Genomic DNA, 17,046 nt, shown 5'->3' with positions numbered 1-17,046 from the left:
CTTAAAGCTGGGCATGTAGAGCTTGTGTTCATCAACAAGAATCTTAAGATTAAAATAAATAAATAAGCTCACACGTTCCATCCTTTTATGTTAGTCATGTCATAGGAGCTATTCCAGGCATTGGCTTTTGTTATACTGCACAGATGTTTTGTTATACTGCACAGATGTTTTAAAGGGGTACTCCCCACAGATTTTTTTTTTAAATCCACTGGTGCCAGAAAGTTAAACAGATCTGTAAATTACTTCTATTAAAGAATCTTAATCCTTCCTGTACTTATCAGCTGTTGTATGCTGCACAGGAAGTTATTTTCTTTTTGAATTTCCTTTCTGTCTCACCACAGTGCTGACACCTCTGTCCATTTTAGGAACTGTCCAGAGTAGGAGCAAATCCACATAGCAAACCTATCCTGCTCGGGACAGTTCCTAAAATGGCCAGAGGTGTCAGCAGAGAGCACTGTGGTCAGACAGAAAAGAAATTCAAAAAGAAAAGAACTTCCTGTGGAGCATGCAACAGCTGATAAGTACAGGGAGGATTAAGATTTTATTATAGAAGTAATTTACAAATCTGTTCAACTTTCTGGCACCAGTTAATTTAAAAAAAAAGGGGAGTCCCCCTTTAAGTGTAGAGTTTATAATAGTTGTCTTACTGTTATTATATTGCACCTTAAAGCTTAAATGAACATTTGACAGTTCAAGTTAGTAGAATTTTTGCTACATCTGAAAATGCATTAAAGGGGTACTCCAGCGCTTAGACATCTTATCCCCTATCCAGCTGTCACACCCCCTCCCATAGGCTTGCATTGAGGGGCGGAGCGTGACATCACACGGGGGTGGAGGCATGACGTCACACGGGGGTGGAGGCATGACGTCACACGGGGGTGGAGGCATGACGTCACACGGGGGTGGAGGCATGACGTCACACGGGGGTGGAGGAATGACGTCACATGCCGCCTGCCCCGTGGTCGCCAGGGACTGATTTTAACTGGGGTGCTGCGTGCAAGATCACGGGGGTCCCCAGCGGTGGTCCCCCGCGATCAGGCATCTTATCCCCTATCCTTTGGATAGGGGATAAGATGTCTAAGCGCCGGAGTACCCCTTTAAAGCAGGATTGCACTTTATTTTCTTTTTTTGTAAAAAGCATACTGGAATAACCTTATTGATAAGGCATATGCCTTGGTATTTATTTTAGACAGAATTTTATTTATTTGTGAAATCTAGTATCAAACACTAAGCTGTGTCAAAGTATTTTATTGGTTATAAAAAAGAAATCCTGCAAGCACAAGAGTTTGTTGCTTAATCACTTGTTTATAAGTCCTCATTGTTCTAAGGCTGATTTCACACTATAAAATTCCTCCGTTTTAAAGATCCGTTTGATGTTCCGTTATGAAAACTCTGAAAATCGGCCATTAAACGTCTGTTAGAAAATCACATTATAGTCTATGGGATTTTTACATTATCCGTTTTAATCTGTTATAGTCCGTTATTAATAACGGACGTTATTTTGTGCCGGGAGAATACACGGAAGAAATAGTGCATGCATTTCTCCCGTTACTATCTTCCGTCACAAAATAACGTATTTTATACAGTAATGTTTGTGTGAATGTTATATTGATGTGTAGATTAGGTTTTCCAAAGCTATATTCACAAAAATAAATTGCAATATATCGTCCTTGAGACAGAATCGGGATATATCGGGATATATTGTAGGCATGTGCAGAACCAAAAATTTCGTTTTTTTCGTTTTGTTCGTTTTCGTTTTTTAAAATATTTTCGGTTCTGTGAATATTCGGAATGCTGTGCATTCGTCATATTCGGTTTTCGGATGCATCCGCGAAATTGTTTTTCGTTTTCAGATGCATTCATTTAAAAAACGGATGCATTCGTTAAAAACAACAAATGCATTCGTTAATTCTGATTTTTGGTTCTGCACATGTCTAGTGATCCCTCAACATACGATGGCAATTTGTATGTTGAGGGATTCATGCAATGTAAAAAAGTAAAGCCCTACTCACCTGTCCCTGCTGCTCCCGATGGTGTCCCCGGGCCTCCGCTGGGCTCTACTAGTCCTCTTCGGTACTCCTCTGGGCTCTGCTGGGCTCTCCTGGTCTTCTCCGGTCCTCCGCTGTCTGATGCAAGGCCTTACTGGGCCTCCGTAAAGACATCATCACGTCGCTGCGCACGCCGTTCCTATTGGATGACGGGACAGCGTGCGCGGCGGCGTCATAACGACGTCAGAGGGAGACCCGTATGAAGGCCCCGGACCCACCGGAGGAAGGCCCAGAGCAGCGCGGGAAGGTGAGTGAACCTGCCCGGGCTGCTTCAACTGCTATCCGGCAGCAGCTTAAGCATTATGCGCTGCCGGATAGCAGTTGATGCATGGCCCCGACATTCGGTATACTGAAAATGAATGCATTCGTTGTTGGTTAACATGCATATTCGTTATGCGTTAGTTAACGAATGCATTTGTTAACTGTATATGCGTATTCGTATGCTTTTTCGGGATTTTGTGATTTTTTTTTTCGTGCATTCTTTTCATAACGAACATCCGAAAACGGGAAAATTCATTTCGTTCCGTGTTCGTTACGAAACGAATTGCACATGTCTAATATATTGTATCGTCATACATGTATCGTATCACCAGATTCTTGCCAATTCACACCCCTAGTTACAATACTCAGGATACTAAGTTCTGAAGCCATTAGCCGGTGAGTTGGTGAGCTAGCATTATAGAAACAGTATCAAGGTCAGACTATGATTGAAGAAGCCTCTGTCTTACTTTATGTCTTTCCGCTAATATGATATTGTTTTCCACCGAAGAAGGTTCTTTTTAAAAATGAGGTTGAGATCCCTAAAGAAATTGCTTCAATCAGCAGCGGTGCTTAATGACTGTTAATGGGAAGTGGAGATAGGATAGTAAGTGTTGCTTTGATTAATAAGAGAACGGCAGAGAATTTAAATGGTGCCACTGATAGATTATTTTCTTCAAGCATGATAAGCGTTTCCCATTTGTTCTTAAATTTGGTCAATACTGTTAAAGACAGCAAAATGAAGTACAATTAATTCTGTTGCTGCCTGCGAGACGTGTGTGTTAGTAAGAAACAGATTATGATGCGTGCAGCCATGAAAAATCACTCCTGACAGTTTATCCTGTCACTTTCAGGTGTGTGCAATACAATGACAGCAACTTCTATTCAACCAGGCACATAACTGATGCATTAGGCAACTAAATGGCTGTTTGGTATGTTAGCATAGCAGAGGGATAGGAAGATGCTTTTACAAAATAAATAAATTAAATGGGTGGAAAAGTTACACTTTAGAACATAGTCAGTCTGAACTGCGTATTTATCAAACCCTTCTGGTTGTTTATATCTTCCAAAAGGAAAACTCCAATGAGAAACAAAGTTATTCTTCTCATGTAATCTCTATGGAGCCTCTTAGATGTGTTTAAAGGGGTACTCCACTGCCCCAGCATTCGGAACATTGTGGCTGCCTGGGTTGTGATGTCACGGCCACACCCCTCATGATTTCACACCACGCCCACTCAATGCAAGTCTATGGGAGGGGCGTGGCATTTGTCACGCCCCCTCCCATCGCCTTAAATTAAGGGGCACGGTGTGACATCATGAAGGTCATGGGCGTGATGTCACGAGAGGCAGGGCAATGACGTCACAACCCCCGCACCCAGTGTTCGGAGCATAATGTTCCGAAGGCTGGGGCAGTGGAATACCCCTTTAAGGGCCAATTTACAATTGTATACATATATAAATTTTTGTTGACAGTCGAAAACAAAAAAGGAAGTCAGGCGTTTTTGGGGATAAAAACAAACTTTAATAAATCCACATCAAAAAGCTTTACAAATGAGTAGTTACCATATTTTTCGCCGTATAAGACGCACTTTTTCTTCCCCAAAACTAGGAGGGGAAAAGTTGGTGTGTCTTATACGGCAAATACACATTAAAACCTGTCCTATCACGGCGGTCCATGCGGCCATCAACGGCCGGGACCCGCGGCTAATACAGGACATCACCGATCGCGGTGATGCCCTGTATCAACCCTTCAGACGCGGCGAACAAAGCTGACCGCCACGTCTGAAGCGAAAGTGACACTAACCTGGCTGCTCAGTCGGGCTGTTTGGGACCGCCGCGGTGAAATCGCGGCGTCCCGAACAGCTTACAGGACAATGGGAGGGACCTTACCTGCCTCCTCGGTATCTGCTTCCTGCCGGGATCCCCTGCATTTCCGGCTCTCTCCTTCGTCGTCATCGCGTCGTCGCGCACGCCGTCCCGTCATTCAATAGGAGCGGCGTGCGTAGCAACGTGATGGTGGCGACGGAGAGCGAGGATACCCGGCAGCAGAGAAGTTCTGGAGCGACGGGGACACCACGGGGACGAGGCGACAGCCATGGAGGGCGACATCCAGGGCAGCGGTGACGGGTCCGGATTGGCGGGGACACGTGAGTAGTACCTCCTCCAGTGGTCTTCAACCTGTGGACCTCCAGTTGTTGCAGAACTACAACTCCTGGCATGGTGAGAGTTGTAGTTTTGCAACATTTGGAGGTCCGCAGGTTGAAGGTTCAGAATCTTTTTTTTCTAGATTTTCACCCTTTAAAATTGGGTGCGTCTTATATGGCGAAAAATATGGTACACAGTGGTGGGCAACTGACACGTTTCATATACTATCAGCGTTTGGAAGCATTCAGAATGCTTTAGATTGCCCACCAGTCTGTGACCACTTTGATAGAAATGTTATCTTTTTAATGTTAATTTAATACAGTAGAAATGTCATGCGCTGGTGTGGTCCCATATAAAGCTTAGAAGAGAGGTGAAAAGTTTATAGATTCGGTTTGATATAAGTCTCCCGGAAGATATTAGATACTCAAGGTAGCAAGACTATTGTCAAATCATAAATCACCCAACAATTCTACAATTCAATAGATAATACAATTTTATTTAAATACCTTAAATAATATATATTGAATAAAAGTGATATTTTAATAATTGAATTATCTATACTCCAATGGTAGACTTGTTTGATAATTTATTATAAAAAGAAAAGTAAGCCGGACTGCTTCCTTTTCCTATGACACTTTTTATAGGAATTACTGCATGTATATCTGACAATGCTGTATTCCAAGGATTGTAAGCCTTTACTATACAAAAATAGCTAAATTCTACATAGAGGTGATAAAGGGGTATCCTGGAAAAACAAAAAAGGTTTTCAAATGAACTGGTTTTATAAAGTTGTACAGATTTGTAAATTATTTTATTTAACAATAAGATACTGTATGTGCCAAAGAAGTCATGTAGTCTTTCCAGTAAAATATGATGATCCCTGCTGCCACTTGTTAGATACTATCCAGAGCAGGATAGATTTGCCCATTTTACACAGTTTCTAACATGGACAGATTGGGCCACAGGGAGCAGCATGTCTGACTATACAACTTTCTCCAGGGCATACAGCAGCTGATAAGGACTGAGATTTTTAATTAGTAATCATTTAAACATTTGTATAACTTTCTGGCACCAGTTGAGTTTAAAAATATATATATATTTTTCACAGGAGTACCCCTTTAAAGGGGATGTCCAGTGAAAGAAGCAACCTATGTATGATGTCAAAAAGTATAATAAAGCAACTTACTAATACAATGTTATTAGCCATACTGTACAGATCTTCCATTATCAGCTGAGCTTTCTGGCTGGTAGCTGAAAAATCACATCCCACTCAGAGCTCTCATCCCTGCTACCCTTCGCCTCTTGTCTACTAAGGATTAGACCATTGATGTAAAGAGAGGGAGCTCATATTACTGCTCACTAGATTTTCAAGCAGCAGGTAACCTTTCTCAGATAAGACAGTGGTGATCCTGTTCTGACAAAAACTATTGTGACTGAGAAAGGTTCCTTAAGATCTGACCTCGTGCCTTAAGATCTGACTTAGTTGAGCGTTCATGTGTTTGGAAATAAAATGGGGGAATGCTGCTGCCAGACAGCTCTGTTAATTTTTATTTGCAAAGGATAAATACCGCCTAGCTCTCTCTCTCTCTCTCTCACTTACACACACACAGTATCTCACATAAGTGAGTATACCCTTCACATTTAAAATAATGACACTGTGCTACAATGTATAGCAGTAAATGCACAGCCTGTGCTACAGTGTTTAACACATAGCCATTAAAGGGGAACTTCGGTACTTACCTTCTTATTCCCTACCTGCATCCAGGAACCATTAGCTTTGCCCCTGGACTCCTTATACAGTATGTTCATTATATTATTTATTATCCTATTCCTTTTTAGGAAAGCAGGTCAAAAGAAACATTGAGGCTTTTTTTTTTTTTACATTAATACTGTGTATATAAAGCTTTTTAACATTATCATTGAGGTGCCAATGAAAAAGTGGCAACCTTTGCAGTTCTGAATTGCCCACAAAGTACATGTACAGAGAATTCTACCCTGTGCTGGAGCCTTCTTTGAAGTGGGCCATATAATACAGTGGGGATCAAAAGTTTGGGCACCCCAAGTAAAAATTTGTATTAATGTGCATAAAGAAGCCAAGGAAAGATGGAAAAATCTCCAAAAGGCATCAAATTACAGATTAGACATTATTATAATATGTCAACAAAAGTTAGATTTTATTTCCATCATTTACACTTTCAAAATAACAGAAAACAAAAAAATGGCGTCTGCAAAAGTTTGGGCACCCTGCAGAGTTAATATCTTGTACTGCCCCCTTTGGCAAGTATCACAGCTTGTAAACAATTTTTGTAGCCAGCCAAGAGTCTTTCAATTCTTGTTTGAGGTATCTTTGCTCATTCTTCCTTACAAAAGTCTTCCAGTTCTTTGAGATTTCTGGGCTGTCTGTCACGCACTGCTCTTTTAAGGTCCATCCATAGGTTTTCAATTATGTTGAGGTCAAGAGATTGTGAAGGCCATGGCAAAACCTTCAGTTCACGCCTCTTGATGTAATCCACCGTGGATTTCGAGGTATGTTTAGGATCATTATCCATTTGTAGATGCCATCCTCTCTTTAACTTCAGCTTTTTCACAGATGGCATCAAGTTAGCATCCAAAATTTGCTGAAATTTTATTGAATCCATTTTTCCTTCTACTCTTGAGATGTTGCCTGTGCCACTGGCTGCAATACCACCCCAAAGCATGACTGATCCACCCCCATGCTTAACAGTTGGACGGAGGTTCTTTTAATTAAATTCTGTTCCTCTTCTTCTCCAAACGTACCTTTGCTCATTCCGGCCATAAAGTTAAATTTTAACCTCATCGGTCCACAGAACTTGTTTCCAAAATGCATCAGGCTTGTCTATATGTTAGTTTGCAAAGTTCAAATGCTGATTTTTGTGGTGAGGACGTAGAAGAGGTTTTCTTCTGATGACTCTTCCATGAAGACCATATTTGTACAAGTATCTCTTTATAGTGGAATAGTGTACCACAACTCCAGTGTCTGCCAGATCTTTCTGGAGGGATTGTGCAGTCAAACGTGGGTTTTGAATTGTTTTTCTCACAATCCTGCGAGCTGTTCTTTCTGATATTTTTCTTGGTCTTCCAGATCTTGCTTTAACTTCCACTGTTCCTGATGACTGCCATTTCTTAATTACATTCCGAACAGAGGATATTGACTTCTGAAAATGTTTTGTTATCTTCTTATAGCCTTCTCCAGCTTTGTGAGCGTCAACTATTTTCAGTTTCAGATTTCTAGACAACTGCTTAGAAGAACCCATGGTGCTGATTGTTGGGGCAAGGTCAGATGAGTCTGGGCATTTAAAACCTTTGAGATTGACATCACCTGGTCTTCCCAGATGATGATTGAGAACAATCCATGACACTGGCAGGTCTCAGCTTTGCAAAGGGGGCAGTGCATGCTATAAATTCTGCAGGGTGCCCAAACTTTTGCAGATGCCATTTTTTTGTTTTCTGTTATTTTGAAAGTGTAAATGATGGAAATAAAATCTAACTTTTGTTGACATATTATCAGAATGTCTAATCTGTAATTTGATGCCTTTATGAGATTTTTCCATCTTTCCTTGGCTTCTTTACGCACATTAATACAAATTTTTACCTGGGGTGCCCAAACTTTTGATCCCCACTGTAGATGACTTTGCTAAATACATGCATTTTTGCTAAAGAAAAGCAATGGGAGAATATTTAGGCTTATTGAATGATAAAAGTCATAAGTGGCAAAGAAGAAACTTTACTAACATATTACAAAAAACTCAGTGAAAGTAGTGGAACACAGAGGGACATGGGGAGGACATGACTGACAGCAACACAGAGGAGTCTAACCTGGCCAGTGGTAATATATACATGCAGCAAACAATCTACATCAGACTTCGAGGCTCATATTAATACTGAAACCTTTTATGTGTCCATCTGGTAAAGTAAATTATGTCTTATTACAATAGCAACTGTTTCCATGTTCTTAGAACGTCTGTTGTGGTTGTGATTTTGATGTTGTCAGGATTCCTTATGTTTTTATAGGACTGGAAACTGCTCGCAGCAAATCTTATCAGTATGGATCACTACTTGTTATAATGATTTGGGTGCTAAACTGTGATATATTTGGGGGTTTATTAAATCATATGAAATTTTCAATTTATACTGTAATATGCTATAGAAACGGAGCATGCAAAAGTAATAAGAATGACAAGATTTCTTTCATTTATGGACTGTATGGTTGATTGTATTAAAACTGCTGTGCTCCACAAGATTATTCTGTTATAATGGCAATATTCTATCTCACAATTGAATTTTGTAAAATGCAATTAGGAATTAGAATAAGATGCGTGTCTTGCAAAGCGTCTAGCATTGTGCTGATCTAGACTTCTAATGTCCAATCTATAGTTGTCTTGTGAAGGGATATGCAGTATAACTATAGCTATGTCAGGACATAGTCTGGCAGTTGATGTTACTTGCATGTAAATAATCTCATAAAAAACTAAGGTTAGGGGCACAGGTGGTGTATTTTGCTGCATATTTGCTGTTGTGTATTTTCCTACCTATTGAAGTCAATTGGTACCAAAATCAGCTGCGTATTTTGCTACCCATTGACTTCAATGGGTAGGAAAATATGCAGCAGCAAAATACGACATGTGTGACCCTACCCTTACTGATAAACTGTCTTTGTTGGCCATAGCAATCGATCCTAGTACAGTTTATAAATTTTAAGGGTACGCTCACATGGACGGATCCGCTGACGATGGACCCCTTCATTGTGCCTCCATCTGTGCCTGCTCATAGCAGAAATCTGCCCCTTTTTTTGTCTTTTCATAACCTCATGGACGACCAAACCCGCCCCCCCAGGTTCAGCAGTCACCTGGACTCTGGATGACTGTTGTCTTGAGCCTTTCTCAGGATCCTGTTTGGCTAGAGACAACAGCTGATCAGAGGGGGCTTGGCTTTCTATTCCTCTTGCCTGACAAGCCAGTCCTCTGATGACGTGTGCTCCAGCTGTACATGCTGTACAATGTGTCCCCACTGTCTGTAGACTTCTGAGATCACGTAACAGTGGGGGACGCATTGAATGGTGGCACAGCAGCATGTACAGATGGACCGCACATGTTTTAGGCGGTTGGCTTGTCAAGGAAGACAAGAAGAAGCCAAGCCCCCTGTGATCAGCTGTTGTCTCAAGCTTAACCTGGGGGGAACGCTGAACCTGGGGGGAGATCATGATAAGACAGAAAAAAGGTAAAATCACCCCACACATGTAACGCTAATAAACGTACTTAAGGCATAACTTTGCATCAGGGCACAATACTGGAAATAGCTGGTGGCCCCAGTGGTCAGACCCTCCGTAATCAGCTACTTATCCCCTATCCTGTGGATAGGGGATAACTTAATTTTCGCCAGAGATGTCTACGAAAGGTTAAAATAATGGGCAACAGCATGGCCCTTTTTTCATTCCCACCCAAACATTCCCACCCAAAAGGGCAACTCAGATGCAAAATTGCATCTCCTTGCCCACTTAATGATGTAGTTTATCAAGTGACTCCAAAAGAAAAGTGGAAAAATTTGCATCCCTAAGTACATATTTTTGTATGCTTTACACTTGTAACCATTGATTGAATAAGCTCTACAACTTTACCTTAAGACCGATGTCAGACATTTACTGTTCTGTTGATGTTTTTGTTTCTATTAATAGCGCCATGTTGGCATCTGTTGTTCATTTTCATTGAAAAATTCAATAAAAACCTATTGAAAGGAATGATATAGAGAATGGGAGTAACAGCTATAGACCATACAAAAATATGTACTTATTAGGGTGGCAAATTTTTCCACTTTTCTTTTGGAATCACTTGATAAACTACATCAAGTGGGCAAGGAGATGCAATTTTGCATGTGAGTTGCACTTTTGGGTGGGCAGGTTTTACCCAGTATTAGAATTCAATCACAAAGAAATAGTGGAAAAAAAGGGCCATGCTGTTGCCCATTATCTTAACCTTTCCTAGACATCTTTTATATAGTCATAAGAAAAATACTTTAAAGGAGTACTTTGGCGAAAATTAAGTTATCCCCTATCCACAGGATAGGGGATAAGTAGTTGATTACGGAGGGTGGTCGGACTCCCACTATAAGCTACTTTTCCCCTATCCTGTGGATAGGGGATAAATAAATTTTCACCGGAGATTTCCTTTAAAGGGTACCTTTCATCAAAAAAACTTTTGATATATTATAGATTAATGTATGCAGAATAACTTTCCAATAGCATGTTATTAAAAAATATGCTTCTTTCTATTTAATTTTCCACTTTGAAGAAATGACCACTAGGGGTCTCCCTACCAGTCCTTTTTTTTTTATAGATTTCAGACTCATGCTGGAGTCCTAAATCTCAGACTGCAGCCAGGACACAGGCAAACTCCCTGGCAGTGAGCAGTGCTGAGTTTGTCTGTGTTCCGGCTGCAGTCTGAGATTTAGGACTCCTTCATGAGTCTTAAATCTATAAAAAAAAAAGGACTGGTAGGGAGACCCCTAGTGGTCATTTTTTCAAAGTGGAAAATTAAATAGAAAGAAGCATATTTTTTAATAACGTGCTATTGGAAAGTTATTCTGCATACATTAATCTATAATATATCAAAAGTTTTTTTGATGAAAGGTACCCTTTAAGATAAATGTGTGGCAGTTTGAGTATAGTGGGGCATTCTTTTCGCCCAAACGTTTGTTATGAAAAAACATATGTGAACAATAAGATTTATTTTTAAATAATGGCATCTAATAGGATGTTGTTTTCAACATATATATTTCAGATAATGGCATTATTTAACTTTTATTTTACATTTATATTTTATCTTCTTCTTGACAAGATTTCTTTTTGCTATGGCATTTATTTTAAAGCAATAAATATCCAAACAGTAAATTAGGTGTAGATACTGTGTTTTGAAGTATTCTTACTATTGCAAAAATAAATAAATAAATGTGGCTTGTCGATAAAAATGAAACTTGGCATAAGATGTAAACTACAAATAGTATAAAGGTCAACAGCCTTTATAAATGTAAAACTCCATCCAGACTTACATGCATAACCTGTGCGTTTCTATAAATGTGCCCCGTTGTGTTTATTGACGTGTACAGTAAGAGGAGAACAAGGCTTAGACCTCAACTCTGCACAACTATTTCTTTGTGGTTAGTAAATTAACTTTAATGAACAAGAATAATGGGCATTTTTATCATGCATATTGCAGCCATTGATATTGTTATATAAATGAATAGATTGTCATTGTATTTAGACAGATTTATTTAACACGGTGAACTTAGTGATTTGTCAATGTGCAAATATCAGTGGAAAGCATCATCAGCCATTCAGGACTTATCAGCAGCGATGAATGTGCTACAACTTCAGATATCTATTTTCTAATAATTGATAGAATATTTCTTTCAAGGAAATGGTAAAGTGATATGGAATAAGGCTTGGACTAATCCTCAATCATGTTTTTGTCAGATATCTCAGATAATGGCATTTTTTTTATAAATTGACTTTACATTTACATCTTAAGTCCATTCTCATTCTGTTAAGTGCCTTATCTTGGGTATCTTAAATATCAGTTTTCAGGCTGCATTGTTTATTTATGTGACTAAGGTTTAACCCTATAACTACTAGTGATCTAGGATGGATTTTCACTTTATGAAGTTGCGGCATTTCCATTGTGTTGTTTTATTTCTTTTACTGGATCCAAAGAAATGTACAGTGACCCCCCGACCTACGATGGCCCCGATATATGATAATTTCAACATGCTATGGCCTCTCAGAGGCCATCGCATGTTGAAGGCAGCATCAACATAGGATGCTTTTGTATGTCGGGGCCATCGCATAAAGGCTATCCGGCAGCGCAGACGGCTTCAGCTGCCACCGGATAGCCGTTTACGATGCCCGTGTGTTCCGCTGATGATCACTTACCTGTCCTCGGGGCTCCGGCACGTCCTCTTCGGGATCCCCTGCATCGTCGGCGCTCTCCATCGTCGTCATCGCGTCGCTGCGCACAACGTCCTGTCATCCAATAGGAGCGGCGTGCGTAGCGACGTGATGACTGCGACGGAGAGCAAGGATGTCGGGGAAGCAGAGGCCTTGCCGGAACATGGGGGACACCCCGGGGACGCGGTGACAGCGACGGAAGGCGACATCCAGGGCAGCGGTGACGGTCTGGAGCGGCGGGGACAGGTAAGTACAACTTCATATATCAGTGATCTTCAACCTGCGGACCTCCAGATGTTGCAAAACTACAACTCCCAGCATGCCCGGACAGCCAACAGCTGTCTGGGCATGCTGGGAGTTGTAGTTTTGCAACATCTGGAGGTCTGCAGGTTGTAGACCACTGTCCTATACTTTACATTGCACGGATCCCTCAACTTACAATGGTTTCAACAAACGATGGTCCATTTGGAACGGATTACCATCGCATGTTGAGGGACCACTGTATTATATTTAAAGGTTTGATAGGAGGAAGGCAATAAATAATTTTCATGGTATTGTGAAGATTTCAATGGGGTGGTTCAGCTCTTTAGAGACCAATGAAATTTAAAACACAAGTTGTACCCTTTTTTTTATTCTATGTGCCTAATCTGTATTTTATTTCACTTAATTTAAAGGGGTATTTCTGTCGGAGAACAACATTTCCTAAATTTTTTCTTCTCAGCCTTTGAGCCCTTAGTGCCAAGTTCTACTGTGTAATATTCTTTTATTATCTTGATGCCCTCCCCTTTGTCCCCTTTCCATGCAGAGCTGTAGTACAAGCTTTTTATTTTACTATTGTCTCTGACCTTTCCCAGCATTCCATGCGGCCAGAGACAATTTGACATGTCACATGGTCTCCAGGGAGCATGGCTATACTGCAGTTGGTGGGTAGATAGCATTACTTCAGTAAATCCCTTCTACCGTGCTGACCCACTGCAGCATAGCCTTGCCCCCGGGAGACCATGTGACTTATGACATATTTTCTCTGTCCGGCAAAAAGAAATGTAGAAAACTTGTGGGTAACAGTTTGTTGTTTTAATTCATTATACCAGAAATCTGCAATTCTGGTATTTTTTTACATTTACACCATTACACCGTTTTCACTAACATTATATTTTAATAGACATTTCCGCATGCTGCGATACCAAATATGTCTATTTTTACAGACATTATTATATTTGAAAAGTGGCAAAAGATCAATGATTTCTACTTTTAATAGGGGAAGGGCTTATTAACATTTATTACAAAAATGTATATATTTTTTTGTTTTACAGTTTTTTAGCCCCCCTATTTCTTGATACTATTACATGCAATCTTTCAATTGCTAACAGTGATCAATGCTATGCCATAGGCAAAGCATTGATCAATGTTATTGGCGCTCCACTGATACAGGCTGCTGAGACTGCCTGTATTCCTGAAGCATCAATCGGATGACACAAAGCTCTGTAGGGACTCTCCTGCCCTCGTCCCAGAATATCGGGACCCACAATTACCCCACTGTGGTCCAGATCAGCCCCCAAAAACCCTGCATAGCCTTCTGAACCAACAAGCACCAGTAATTTTGACTTTCAAATCCAACAATGAACTTTGATTGCAGAATCTAAAGGTTTAATGCCAGGGCTTCAGCGCAATTGCTGATGCCCGGCATGCTTCATGGACTGTTAACACTAAATTATATAATTTCTTCATTTCGTGTTTACATTTTCCAGCCCACGACGTAACTATGCATCATTGGACGGAAAGGGTTAAGTGTATGAGACTGTCTGGGTCGCATGAACGCAGAATGAGGAGAGAAGTACTTAGCAGCATTCTTCAGTTTTCTCTCATTCTATTGATCAGTCAACATTTTAAACATTTTTAAAGTTACACACCACTGTTACCTGTCCTCTGACATGGCAGTCTAAGGTGTCTAAGGGTAACATCAGCACCCCACGATGAGGGGCAGCATGTGATGAACAGCACCCTGGGGATTAGCAGTGCTTTACATAGACTGTCATCACACACATCGACCCCTTGTGTTCAGGGGCATTGATGGTATAATTTTTCCTATCTCTCTCACATACACACACTAGGACCAATTTAGGATGTTAAAATAACCTTTTGGCTTGAGTATAAAAAGAAACTGGAGCATCCAGAGCAAAGATATCCAAACTCCATGCAAACATTATTACTGGTAGATGTGAGTTAAAGGGGTTATCCACCATAAGGTGATTTTAGTACGTACCTGGCAGGCAGTAATGGACATGCTTAGGAAGGATCTGTGCTAGTCTTGGGGCTAAATGGCTATGTTGTGAAATTACCATAACACTGTAGCTAGTTTTTTGTGAACTGGTATTTCCTTTTGAGTTTTAATCTTTGCCTACAAATCCCAGAATTACATTTTCCTCCCTCCCACACATCACCCACCCCACCCATTGAAACAAAAATGAGCTGCATCCATTCAAAAGACCTGTGGTTTTCAATCAGGGTTTGTACAGCTGTTGCATTAGTTGCAGATTGATCTTTCTCCCACCAAGCGATCCCTCCACCCATTGAAGCAGACAGGCTCCCTGTCATCAGCTGACTAGTGAGTCAGGTCTCGGCCGCATTGCGAGCTGGGAAAAATCCGAGACAACAGTCATTTTGTATGCTGTTAAAAATAAATATTGTGGTGAAAATCACAGAAGAATTATGAGAAAACCGTCACACACAGGTACAGACACTATATTATGAACTACACTAACTTTACAGCCCCCTGTAGCATAGTCAAAAAAAAAGTTCCTGGAATACCCCTTTAACATACAAATACACTAGAAAGGATTAAGTGAGTAAGTGAGGCTTAAAGGGGTACTCCACTGGTCAGCGTTTGGAAGTAAATGTTCCGAATGCTGTTTATGCCCCTTCCCATAAACTTACATTGAGGGGGCATGGCCATGATGTCACGAGGGGCATGGCTGACTCCGGCAGCATGAAAACAGCGTTTGGGACATTTACTTCCGAACGCTAGCCAGTGGAGTACGCCTTTAATGGCTTGGGGATTAAGGAACTACTACCTGACACTTTGTACTTGGCATTACTGTCATGATGGCCAACGACAGGATATGTTTAATGACTTGCCAAAAGACTAACGAGATCAGAAGTACCGCTCGAAGTCCCATGCTGAAAGTGCATAGACTTGCAGACGTCTGGAAATACTTCTGATCGTTCGCGTTAGTCTCCAGGTAATTTGACTGGGAAGTTTAAACATATCCTTCCGCTGAACCATCATGACAGTAATGCTTTAACAATTATGTTGGTGAAATGAATACAGATAAAGTATATATATCTTACCTGGCCTAGTGGTGGTCTAGTGGTGCATGACAATAAGCTACCATAATCAAGTCCTGAAAAAAGTGCACGGCCGGGACTGTGTACTCTTAAAATCTTCAAAGCTTTTTTTCTTGCATAAAAATTTTGTACAAAAAATAGAAGCCAATAAAAGTCCATATGTTCCTCACTCATGGCCTGAAAGAATGGTTGCTGAAATGACCCCATATTATTTTACACAATGGACCACCCAGTCAGATTACCCAGCCAAAGTTTTTACTTTTTTTTAGAAATATTGGTCTTCTGGTGTCAATGATACTAAGTAAATATACTTCTTTTAAGTTAATTTGTAGCAGTGAGAAAAGAAGAAAATTGTGCTGGGCCAATGCTTAGATGGGCAATCACAAGTCTTCCCTAAGGGTTTGGAGGCTTAACTACTACATTGCTTTCTTCTAACTTTTCTCATTCTGGTCACATCAGGAATGTGGAGCACATACAGCATTAAGAGAATATTCTTAAAGGTATACTTAGCATATCATTAAACTGCCCCCTGTACAGAGCCATTAACTAAGCAACCTGCTTACCAGTAGGGATGTTCAATTCATTAGCCCAGCCACTTCTGGGATGTATGACAGCTGCAAAGTAAGAAAAGTTCTTAGAGAAGAAAATAAAGCAACAAATACATAAAGGAGAGTCATGAAAATGGGAAGTTGTTAGAGAAAAGTGCTCCATTACAAAACAAATGAGCATACCTACTCCCAATATGGAAGGGTTCAGTGTAGAGGTTGCGTATTGATATGCTATTCAGGATTTATTAACAGTACAGTCTGTATTCTGGTCCTGTGGGGACCACAATGTGGTTGCCACTATGAAGACGACTATGAGGTTGGCATGCATTATCTGCAATATTATGCACAGTAACAGTACTGGCTTTTATTAAAAAGTTTCAAAAAGATCAATGTGAAAGGTGTAGCCAGGGCATTGAGGGTGGAACTTTTCATGTTAGGTTCTCTGTGTCATATCTACTGAATTTGAAAGAAATGGAGATTGTCTGACTTTTTGCCAAATTTTTCCTGCAAGTCCTACTTTGAAACCCCACTATGAGGAGCTGTTATTACCAGAGGAAACCTCAGATGGTTATGTATTTCCCCTGCCAAATAACCAGGCTAGATTCAGGCCAGAGACCACTCTCGTCTATGACTTCATATACCCTAATAGGGATGAGATTCCAGCACCACCTTCAGCCCTCACTTACCTGACTGGTGTCATATCTTGTGGTCCTGTTGATGACCCTGCATGCCACCATTTTTTTAA

The sequence above is a fragment of the Hyla sarda genome, chromosome 5, assembly GCF_029499605.1.
Source record: "Hyla sarda isolate aHylSar1 chromosome 5, aHylSar1.hap1, whole genome shotgun sequence".
Classification (NCBI taxonomy): Eukaryota; Metazoa; Chordata; class Amphibia; order Anura; family Hylidae; genus Hyla; species Hyla sarda.
The sequence above is the reverse complement of the archived record's forward strand: the minus strand, read 5'-3'. Positions refer to the sequence as shown.